Raw genomic sequence first — 10,823 nt, 5'->3', positions numbered from 1 at the left:
TGATGTGTGTCATATAGAATCTCACTTCGGTCTCTTTGGAGATAGTGTTAGTTTCGGTGCACGATAGGTACACGGTTTGTGCCTAATGCACCATAGGCTAAGAAACTATTTTGGACGCACACAATAGTACTCCTTGGTGAAGAGGCTCATGTGGAATCTTGGTTCTGTCTGTTTGGAGATAGTTCTAATCTTGCTGCAAGATAGGTGCACGGCTTGCATGGAACATACCATATGCTTAGAAATCAATTTGGACACACCCGATGGAACTGTAGATGCACCCGATGGAACTACTAGATGAAGTGTATCATATGGAATCTCGCTTCGGTCTAGTTGGAGATAGTATTAGTTTCGGTGCAAGATAGTTGCATGGTTTGTGCCCAGTGCACCATAGGCTCAGAAATCGTTCTGGAATTTCCCGATGGTACTCCTAGGTGAAGAGGCTCAAGTGAAAGCTCAGTTTGGTATGTTTGGAGATAGTGCTAATCTTGATGAAATATAGGTGTACGGTTTGCATGGAACGTACCATATTCTCAGAAATCAATTTGGACGCACACAATAGAACTCCTAGATGACATGTGTCATATAGAATCTCGCTTTGGTCTGTTTGGAGACAGAGTTAGTTTTGGTGCAAGATAGGTACATCGTTTGCGCCTAAGGCATCATAGGCTGAGAAACCATTTTGGATGAACCCGATGATACTCCTAGGTAAAGGGGCTCAAGCGGAAGCTCAGTTTGCTTTGTTTGGAGATAGTGTTAATCTTGATGCAAGATAGGTGCACGAATTGCATCGAACGTACCATATGCTTAGAAATATATTTGGAAGAACCAAATAGAACTCCTAGATGATGTGTGTCATATAGAATCTCACTTCGGTCTCTTTGGAGATAGTGTTAGTTTCGGTGCAAGATAGGTACACGGTTTGTGCCTAATGCACCATAGGCTAAGAAACTATTTTGGACGCACGCGATGGTACTCCTTGGTGAAGTGGCTCATGTGGAATCTTGGTTCTGTTTGTTTGGAGATAGTTCTAATCTTGATGCAATATAGGTGCACAGTTTGCATGGAACATACCATATGCTTAGAAATCAATTTGGACACACCCGATGGAACTGTAGATGCACCCGATAGAACTACTAGATGAAGTGTATCATATGGAATCTCACTTCAGTCTAGTTGGAGATAGTATTAGTTTCGGTGCAAGATAGGTGCATGGTTTGTGCCCAGTGCACCATAGGCTCAGAAACTGTTGTGGAAGTTCCCGATCATACTCCTATGTGAAGAGGCTCAAGTGAAAGCTCGGTTCGGTCTGTTTGGAGATAGTGCTAATCTTGATGAAAGATAGGTGTACGGTTTGCATGGAACGTACCATATTCTTAGAAATCAATTTGGACGCACCCGATAGAACTCCTAGATCATGTGTGTCATATGGAATCTCGCTTCAATCTGTTTGGAGACAGTGTTAGTTTAGGTGCAAGAGTGGTGCATGGTTTGCGCATAATGCACCATAGGCTGAGAAACCAATATGGAAGCCCCCAATGATAATCCTAGGTGAAGAGGCTCAAGTGGAAGGTCGGTTCGATCTGTTTGGAGATAGTGCTAATCTTGATGCAAGATAGGTGCACGGTTTGCTTGGAACATACCATATGCTAAGAAATCTATTTGGACGCACCCCAATAGAACTCCTAGATGACATGTGTCGTATAGAATCTTGCTTTGGTCTGTTTAGAGATAGAGTTAGTTTTGGTGCAAGATAGGTACACAATTTACGCCTAATGCATCATAGGCTAAGAAACCTTTTTGGATGCACCCGATGATACTCCTAGGTAAAGGGGCACAAGTGGAAGCTCAGTTTGATTTGTTTGGAGATAGTGCCAATCTTGATGCAAGATAGGTGCACGAATTGCATCAACGTACCATATGCTTCAAAATATATTTGGAAGCACCCAATAGAACTCCTAGATGACGTGTGTCATATAGAATCTCACTCCGGTCTCTTTGGAGGTAGTGTTAGTTTCGGTGCAAGATTGATACACGGTATGTGTCTAATGCACCATAGGCTAAGAAACTATTTTCGACACACGCGATGGTACTCCTTGGTGAAGAGGCTCATGTGGAATCTTGGTTCTGTCTGTTTGGAGATAGTTCTAATCTTGCTGCAAGATAGGTGCACGGTTTGCATGGAACATACCATATGCTTAGAAATCAATTTGGACACACCCGATGGAACTGTAGATGCACCCGATGGAACTACTAGATGAAGTGTATCATATGGAATCTCGCTTTGGTCTAGTTGGAGATTGTATTAGTTTCGGTGCAAGATAGTTGCATGGTTTGTGCCCAGTGCACCATAGGCTCAGAAATCGTTGTGGAATTTCCCGATGGTACTCCTAGGTGAAGAGGCTCAAGTGAAAGCTCGGTTTGGTATGTTTGGAGATAGTGCTAATCTTGATGAAATATAGGTGTACGGTTTGCATGGAACGTAGCATATTCTCAGAAATCAATTTGGACGCACCCGATAGAACTCCTAGATCATGTGTGTCATATGGAATCTCGCTTCAATTTGTTTGGAGACAGTGTTAGTTTAGGTGCAAGATTGGTGCATGGTTTGTGCATAATGCACCATAGGCAGAAACCATTATGGAAGCACCCGATGATAATCCTAGGTGAAGAGGCTCAAGTGGAAGGTCGGTTCGATCTATTTGGAGATAGTGCTAATCTTGATGCAAAATAGGTGCACGGTTTGCATGGAACATACCATATGCTAAGAAATCTATTTGGACGCACCCCAATTGAAGTCCTAGATGACATGTGTCATATAGAATCTCGCTTTGGTCTGTTTGGAGACAGAGTTAGTTTTGGTGCAAGATAGGTACACAGTGTACGCCTAAAGCCTCATAGGCTGAGAAACCATTTTGGATGCACCCGATAATACTCCTAGGTAAAGGGGCTCAAGCGGAAGCTCAGTTTGCTTTGTTTGGAGGTCGTGCTAATCTTGATGCAAGATTCACGAATTGCATCGAACGTTCCATATGCTTAGATATATATTTGGAAGCACCAAATAGAACTCCTAGATGATGTGTGTCATATAAAATCTCACTTCGGTCTCTTTAGAGGTAGTGTTAGTTTCGGTGCAAGATAGGTACACGGTTTGTGCCTAATGCACCATAGGCTAAGAAACTACTTTGGACGCACGCGGTGGTACTCCTTGGTGAAGAGGCTCATGTGGAATCTTGGTTCTGTCTGTTTGGAGATAGTTCTAATCCTGATGCAAGATAGGTGCACGGTTTGTATGGAACATACCATATGCTCTGAAATCAATTTGGACACACCCGATGGAACTGTAGATGCACCCGATAGAACTACTAGAGGAAGTGTATCATATGGAATCTCGCTTCAGTCTAGTTGGAGATAGTATTAGTTTCGGTGCAAGATAGGTGCATGGTTTGTGCCTAGTGCACCATAGGCTCAGAAACCGTTGTGGAACTTCCCGATGGTACTCCTATGTGAAGAGGCTCAAGTGAAAGCTCGGTTTGGTCTGTTTGGAGATAGTGCTAATCTTGATGAAAGATAGGTGTACGGTTTGCATGGAACGTACCATATTCTTAGAAATCAATTTGGACGCACCCGATAGAACTCCTAGATCATGTGTGTCATATGGAATCTCACTTCAATCTATTTGGAGACAGTGTTAGTTGAGGTGTAAGAATGGTGCATGGTTTGCGCATAATGCACCATAGGCTCAGAAACCAATATCGAAGCACCCAATGATAATCCTAGGTGAAGAGGCTCAAGTGGAAGGTCGGTTCGATCTGTTTGGAGATAGTGCTAATCTTGATGCAAGATAGTGCACGATTTGCATGGAACATACCATATGCTAAGAAATCTATTTGGACACACCCCAATAGAACTCCTAGATTACATGTGTCATATAGAATCTCGCTTTGGTCTGTTTGGAGACAGAGTTAGTTTTGGTGCAAGATAGGTACACAATTTGCGCCTAATGCATCATAGGCTAAGAAACCGTTTTGGATGCACCCGATTATACTCCTAGGTAAAGGGGCTCATGCGGAAGCTCAGTTCGCTTTGTTTGGAGATAGTGCTAATCTTGATGCAAGATAGGTGCACGAATTGCATCGAATGTACCATATGCTTCAAAATATATTTGGAAGCACCCAATATAACTCCTAGATGACGTGTGTCATATAGAATCTCACTTCGGTCTCTTTGGAGATAGTGTTAGTTTCGGTGCAAGATAGGTACACGGTTTGTGCCTAATGCACCATAGGCTAAGAAACTATTTTGGACGCACGCGATGGTACTCCTTGGTGAAGAGGCTCATGTGGAATCTTGGTTCTCTCTGTTTGGAGATAGTTCTTATCTTGATGCAAGATAGGTGCACGGTTTGCATGGAACATACCATATGCTCAGAAATCAATTTGGACACACCCGATGGAACTGTAGATGCACCCGATAGAACTACTAGATGAAGTGTATCATATGGAATCTCGCTTCGGTCTAGTTGGAGATAGTTTTAGTTTCGGTGCAAGATAGGTGCATGGTTTGTGCCCAGTGCACCATAGGCTCAGAAATCGTTGTGGAAGTTCCCGATGGTACTCCTAGGTGAAGAGGCTCAAGTGAAAGCTCGGTTTGGTATGTTTGGAGATAGTGCTAATCTTGATGAAAGATAGGTGTACGGATTGCATGGAACGTACCATATTCTCAGAAATCAATATGGACGCACCCGATAGAACTCCTAGATCATGTGTGTCATATGGAATCTCGCTTCAATTTGTTTGGAGACAGTGTTAGTTTAGGTGCAAGATTGGTGCATGGTTTGTGCATAATGCACAATAGGCTCAGAAACCATTATGGAAGCACCCGATGATAATCCTAGGTGAAGAGGCTCAAGTGGAAGTTTGGTTCAATCTATTTGGAGATAGTGCTAATCTTGATGCAAAATAGGTGCATGGTTTGCATGGAACATACCATATGCTAAGAAATCTATTTGGACGCACCCCAATAGAACTCCTAGATGACATGTGTCATATAGAATCTCGCTTTGGTCTGTTTGGAGACAGAGTTAGTTTTAGTGCAAGATAGGTACACAGTTTGCGCCTAATGCATCATAAGCTGAGAAACCATTTTGGATGCACCCGATGATACTCCTAGGTAAAGGGGCTCAAGCGGAAGCTCAGTTTGCTTTGTTTGTAGATAGTGCTAATCTTGATGCAAGATAGGTGCACAAATTGCATCGAACGTACCATATGCTTAGAAATATATTTGGAAGCACCAAATAGAACTCTTAGATGACGTGTGTCATATAGAATCTCACTTCGGTCTCTTTGGAGATTGTGTTAGTTTCGGTGCAAGATAGGTCCATGGTTTCTGCCTAATGCACTATAGGCTAAGAAACTATTTTGGACGCACGCGATGGTACTCCTTGGTGAAGAGGCTCATGTGAAATCTTGGTTTTGTCTGTTTGGAATAGTTCTAATCTTGATGCAAGATAGGTGCACGGTTTGCATGGAACATACCATATGCTAAGAAATCAATTTGGACACACCCGATGGAACTGTAGATGCACCCGATAGAACTACTAGATGAAGTGTATCATATGGAATCTCGCTTCAGTCTAGTCGGAGATAGTATTAATTTCGGTGCAAGATAGGTGCATAGTTTGTGCCCAGTGCACCATAGGCTCAGAAATCGTTGTGGAAGTTCCCGATGGTACTCCTTTGTGAAGAGGCTCAAGTGAAAGCTCGGTTCGGTCTATTTGGAGATAGTGCAAATCTTGATGAAAGATAGGTGTACGGTTTGCATGGAACGTACCATATTCTTAGAAATCAATTTGGACGCACTCGATAGAACTCCTAGATCATGTGTGTCATATGGAATCTCGGTTCAATCTGTTTGGAGACAGTTTTAGTTTAGGTGCAAGATTGGTGCATGGTTTGTGCATAATGCACCATAGGCTCAGAAACCATTATGGAAGTACCCGATGATAATCCTAGGTGAAGAGGCTCAAGTGGAAGGTTGGTTCGATCTATTTGGAGATAGTGCTAATCTTAATGCAACATAGGTGCATGGTTTGCATGGAACATACCATATGCTAAGAAATCTATTTGGACGCGCCCCAATAGAACTCCTAGATGACATGTGTCATATAGAATCTCGCTTTGGTCTGTTTGGAGACAGAGTTAGTTTTGGTGCAAGATAGGTACACAGTTTGCGCCTAATGCATCATAGGCTGAGAAACCATTTTGGATGCACCCGATGATACTCCTAGGTAAAGGGGCTCAAGCGGAAGCTCAGTTTGCTTTGTTTGGAGATAGTGCTAATCTTGATACAAGATAGGTGCACGAATTGCATCGAACGTACCATATGCTTAGAAATATATTTGGAACCACCCAATAGAACTCCTAGATGATGTGTGTCATATAGAATCTCACTTCGGTCTCTTTGGAGATAGTGTTAGTTTCGGTGCAAGATAGGTACACGATTTGTGCCTAATGCACCATAGGCTAAGAAACTATTTTGGACGCACGCGATGGTACTCCTTGGTGAAGAGGCCCATGTGAAATCTTGGTTCTGTCTGTTTGGAGATAGTTCTAATCTTGATGCAAGATAGGTGCACGGTTTGTATGGAACATACCATATGCTCAGAAATCAATTTGGACACACCCGATGGAACTGTAGATGCACCCGATGGCACAACTAGATGAAGTGTATCATATGGAATCTCGCTTCGGTCTAGTTGGAGATAGTAATAGTTTCGGTGCAAGATAGTTGCATGGTTCGTGCCCAGTGCACCATAGGCTCAGAAATCGTTGTGGAAGTTCCCGATGGTACTCCTAGGTGAAGAGGCTCAAGTGAAAGCTCGGTTTGGTATGTTTGGAGATAGTGCTAATCTTGATGAAAGATAGGTGTACGGATTGCATGGAACGTACCATATTCTCAGAAATCAATATGGACGAACCCGATAGAACTCCTAGATCATGTGTGTCATATGGAATCTCGCTTCAATTTGTTTGGAGACAGTGTTAGTTTAGGTGCAAGATTGGTGCATGGTTTGTGCATAATGCACCATAGGCTCAGAAACCATTATGGAAGCACCCGATGATAATCCTAGGTGAAGAGGCTCAAGTGGAAGTTTGGTTCAATCTATTTGGAGATAGTGCTAATCTTGGTGCAAAATAGGTGCATGGTTTGCATGGAACATACCATATGCTAAGAAATCTATTTGGACGCACCCCAATAGAACTCCTAGATGACATGTGTCATACAGAATCTCGCTTTGGTCTGTTTGGAGACAGAGTTAGTTTTAGTGCAAGATAGGTACACAGTTTGCGCCTAATGCATCATAAGCTGAGAAACCATTTTGGATGCACCCGATGATACTCCTAGGTAAAGGGGCTCAAGCGGAAGCTCAGTTTGCTTTGTTTGGAGATAGTGCTAATCTTGATGCAAGATAGGTGCACAAATTGCATCGAACGTACCATATGCTTAGAAATATATTTGGAAGCACCAAATAGAACTCTTAGATGATGTGTGTCATATAGAATCTCACTTCGGTCTCATTGGAGATTGTGTTAGTTTCGGTGCAAGATAGGTCCACGGTTTGTGCCTAATGCACCATAGGCTAAGAAACTATTTTGGACGCACGCGATGGTACTCCTTGGTGAAGAGGCTCATGTGAAATCTTGGTTTTGTCTGTTTGGAATAGTTCTAATCTTGATGCAAGATAGGTGCACGGTTTGCATGGAACATACCATATGCTTAGAAATCAATTTGGACACACCCGATGGAACTGTAGATGCACCCGATAGAACTACTAGATGAAGTGTATCATATGGAATCTCGCTTCAGTCTAGTTGGAGATAGTATTAATTTCGGTGCAAGATAGGTGCATAGTTTGTGCCCAGTGCACCATAGGCTCAGAAATCATTGTGGAAGTTCCCGATGGTACTCCTTTGTGAAGAGGCTCAAGTGAAAGCTCGGTTCGGTCTATTTGGAGATAGTGCAAATCTAGATGAAAGATAGGTGTACGGTTTGCATGGAACGTACCATATTCTTAGAAATCAATTTGGACGCACCCGATAGAACTCCTAGATCATGTGTGTCATATGGAATCTCGCTTCAATTTGTTTAGAGACAGTGTTAGTTTAGGTGCAAGATTGGTGCATGGTTTGTGCAAAATGCACCATAGGCTCAGAAACCATTATGGAAGCACGCGATGATAATCCTAGGTGAAGAGGCTCAAGTGGAAGGTTGGTTCGATCTATTTGGAGATAGTGCTAATCTTGATGCAAAATAGGTGCATGGTTTGCATGGAACATACCATATTCTAAGAAATCTATTTGGATGCACCCCAATAGAACTCCTAGATGATATGTGTCATATAGAATCTCGCTTTGGTCTGTTTGGAGACAGACTTAGTTTTGGTGCAAGATAGGTACACAGTTTGCGCCTAAGGCATCATAGGCTGAGAAACCATTTTGGATGCACCCGATGATACTCCTAGGTAAAGGGGCTCAAGCGGAAGCTCAGTTTGCTTTGTTTGGAGATAGTGCTAATCTTGATACAAGATAGGTGCACGAATTGCATCGAACGTACCATATGCTTAGAAATATATTTGGAAGCACCAAATAGAACTCCTAGATGATGTGTGTCATATAGAATCTCACTTCGGTCTCTTTGGAGATAGTGTTAGTTTCGGTGCAAGATAGGTACACGGTTTGTGCCTAATGCACCATAGGCTAAGAAACTATTTTGGACGCACACAATAGTACTCCTTGGTGAAGAGGCTCATGTGGAATCTTGGTTCTGTCTGTTTGGTGATAGTTCTAATCTTGCTGCAAGATAGGTGCACGGCTTGCATGGAACATACCATATGCTTAGAAATCAATTTGGACACACCCGATGGAACTGTAGATGCACCCGATGGAACTACTAGATGAAGTGTATCATATGGAATCTCGCTTCGGTCTAGTTGGAGATAGTATTAGTTTCGGTGCAAGATAGTTGCATGGTTTGTGCCCAGTGCACCATAGGCTCAGAAATCGTTGTGGAATTTCCCGATGGTACTCCTAGGTGAAGAGGCTCAAGTGAAAGCTCAGTTTGGTATGTTTGGAGATAGTGCTAATCTTGATGAAATATAGGTGTACGGTTTGCATGGAACGTACCATATTCTCAGAAATCAATTTGGACGCACACAATAGAACTCCTAGATGACATGTGTCATATAGAATCTCGCTTTGGTCTGTTTGGAGACAGAGTTAGTTTTGGTGCAAGATAGGTACATCGTTTGCGCCTAAGGCATCATAGGCTGAGAAACCATTTTGGATGAACCCGATGATACTCCTAGGTAAAGGGGCTCAAGCGGAAGCTCAGTTTGCTTTGTTTGGAGATAGTGCTAATCTTGATGCAAGATAGGTGCACGAATTGCATCGAACGTACCATATGCTTAGAAATATATTTGGAAGAACCAAATAGAATTCCTAGATGATGTGTGTCATATAGAATCTCACTTCGGTCTATTTGGAGATAGTGTTAGTTTCGGTGCAAGATAGGTACACGGTTTGTGCCTAATGCACCATAGGCTAAGAAACTATTTTGGACACACGCGATGGTACTCCTTGGTGAAGTGGCTCATGTGGAATCTTGGTTCTGTTTGTTTGGAGATAGTTCTAATCTTGATGCAATATAGGTGCACGGTTTGCATGGAACATACCATATGCTCAGAAATCAATTTGGACACACCCGATGGAACTATAGATGCACCCGATAGAACTACTAGATTGTATCATATGGAATCTCGCTTCAGTCTAGTTGGAGATAGTATTAGTTTCGGTGCATGATAGGTGCATGGTTTGTGCCCAGTGCACCATAGGCTCAGAAACCGTTGTGGAAGTTCCCGATCATACTCCTATGTGAAGAGGCTCAAGTGAAAGCTCGGTTCGGTCTGTTTGGAGATAGTGCTAATCTTGATGAAAGATAGGTGTACGGTTTGCATGGAACGTACCATATTCTTAGAAATCAATTTGGACGCACCCGATAGAACTCCTAGATCATGTGTGTCATATGGAATCTCGCTTCAATCTGTTTGGAGACAGTGTTAGTTTAGGTGCAAGAGTGGTGCATGGTTTGTGCATAATGCACCATAGGCTGAGAAACCAATATGGAAGCCCCCAATGATAATCCTAGGTGAAGAGGCTCAAGTGGAAGGTCGGTTCGATCTGTTTGGAGATAGTGCTAATCTTGATGCAAGATAGGTGCACGGTTTGCTTGGAACATACCATATGCTAAGAAATCTATTTGGACGCACCCCAATAGAACTCCTAGATGACATGTGTCATATAGAATCTTGCTTTGGTCTGTTTAGAGACAGAGTTAGTTTTGGTGCAAGATAGGTACACAATTTACGCCTAATGCATCATAGGCTAAGAAACCTTTTTGGATGCACCCGATGATACTCCTAGGTAAAGGGGCTCAAGTGGAAGCTCAGTTTGATTTGTTTGGAGATAGTGCTAATCTTGATGCAAGATAGGTGCACGAATTGCATCAACGTACCATATGCTTCGAAATATATTTGGAAGCACCCAATAGAACTCCTAGATGACGTGTGTCATATAGAATCTCACTCCGGTCTCTTTGGAGATAGTGTTAGTTTCGGTGCAAGATTGGTACACGGTATGTGTCTAATGCACCATAGGCTAAGAAACTATTTTCGACACACGCGATGGTACTCCTTGGTGAAGAGGCTCATGTGGAATCTTGGTTCTGTCTGTTTGGAGATAGTTCTAATCTTGCTGCAAGATAGGTGC

The sequence above is a fragment of the Sorghum bicolor genome, chromosome 8 (genome assembly GCF_000003195.3).
Source record: "Sorghum bicolor cultivar BTx623 chromosome 8, Sorghum_bicolor_NCBIv3, whole genome shotgun sequence".
NCBI classification, from domain to species: domain Eukaryota; kingdom Viridiplantae; phylum Streptophyta; class Magnoliopsida; order Poales; family Poaceae; genus Sorghum; species Sorghum bicolor.
This window is presented reverse-complemented; position numbering follows the sequence as displayed.